We start from the raw sequence: 1,741 nt of genomic DNA on the forward strand, positions 1-1,741 counted from the left end.
ATAAGAAATTATTTTAATAAAAATAATCATAAAAAATTATAAGAGAGAGAATTATTTTGATTTTAGATTTAATTTTTTTGTCATATGTCAATATTTTACTTGTTGGTCAAACTTATGTCACTCTTAGCCATCAAAACCAATGTCCCATAAAACTTCTCCTTATTCTAAAGTCATCCCATGTAAATATAATAAATTAATCATGAGATTTATTTTAGACCCTTGCATATTTTTGTTATGAAATAATATGTTCTAAATATATTAACATTTATCAAAATTTATACTAAATATAATGCTTAAAATTTATTGAATTATGTTCTTGTCTGGATGTTCCGAGGTATAAGTCGTCTCCAAGTGAGAGTCGCCAAGCTTTTCAGCTGGTATGTGACACACGTCAGTGATAGGGAGAACGGCGGGACAGGACCTATAAAAGATACTTCGACGCCCAAGTTAATAAGTATTTTAGTGAGTTTAAATTTTTTTAAGAAATTGTACGTACCTTATAGATATTTTCAGACTGTTCTTTATAGTCTGGAGAATGAAAGTAACCGAATAATAATGTTTACAAGAGGAGTTAATGGCCTATCTGATGTTATTGAATAAAAATCGGTTACGATATTTTGTTTAAATCTTCAATTACGCTGCCGATCTATAATCGTGTAACTGACATGTACTGATCATATCAAATTATATTAATGAAATTTTAAGAGAACAATAAAAAATTTAATGTGAGAAACTATACATTTTATGTAAAATTAGTTATATATATACTATTAGTATTTTTTTATGTTGTTAAAAAGTTGGTTTGATTCTTACCTAATAAATTTATAAAAATGGGGGTAGAAATGGGATTCATCAATTATTTCCTCTTGACCTTGTTAGGATTTTCAACGTAAATATATAATTATGTCATACATATATCACAATCACCACAGTGGTTTTGCTTGGATCAATATATAGGCATAGTAACAGTAAGTACTCAAAACAAAACAGAAAGGAACAATCATAATTGCTATTCATTTTTCTTATTTACCAGTTTATATGCTTACAGTGTTCGGAATATATAAGTCATCACTTTATATATCATGATAACGGGCATGAAAAGGAAAATAATAAATTCTATTTCCAAATAATAATAAAAAGGTTGAAGTTTTAATATGAGTATGAGTTCTAACATTAATTTAGGCCAGAAAGCAGATAGTTGATGAACCGAATTGCAGGTTATGCAGATGAGAACAGAATCACTCTCTCATTCTAAAAACCATAACCCCACCTCCTTTTTCTTTTTCAAAATAGTCCACCTTATGAAAACCACATTCAATTCATTATTAGTTTATTACCATTTCTTTAATGCACAAGATCATGGGTAATGATATGAAGATACAAGAAGCCTAAAAGGCCAAAATCCCCCACCCCTCCGAAAACCTGATACACTATATGCACTACGCATCTCTCCAATTATCTAAAAAAATACGTACCATTCAAATTTAAAAAAATATGGTCTTCATCTCTCTCTCTCTCTCTCTCAATGTCATATGATGCAAGTAGCATCATAAAGCCACTGTTTTTCACAAACAAAACAAGGAAGGACACATCACACATCACAATTCACAAACGCAAACTAACATTTTTTGGTTCACTATACGCCATCCAGCTCACACTATATTCATTCAAAAATCAAAACACCCCATCACCATTCGCCAACTAACCTCTCTCTCTCTCTCTCTCTCAAAACTATATAAAC

The sequence above is a fragment of the Arachis duranensis genome, chromosome 3 (genome assembly GCF_000817695.3).
Source record: "Arachis duranensis cultivar V14167 chromosome 3, aradu.V14167.gnm2.J7QH, whole genome shotgun sequence".
Taxonomy (NCBI): Eukaryota; Viridiplantae; Streptophyta; class Magnoliopsida; order Fabales; family Fabaceae; genus Arachis; species Arachis duranensis.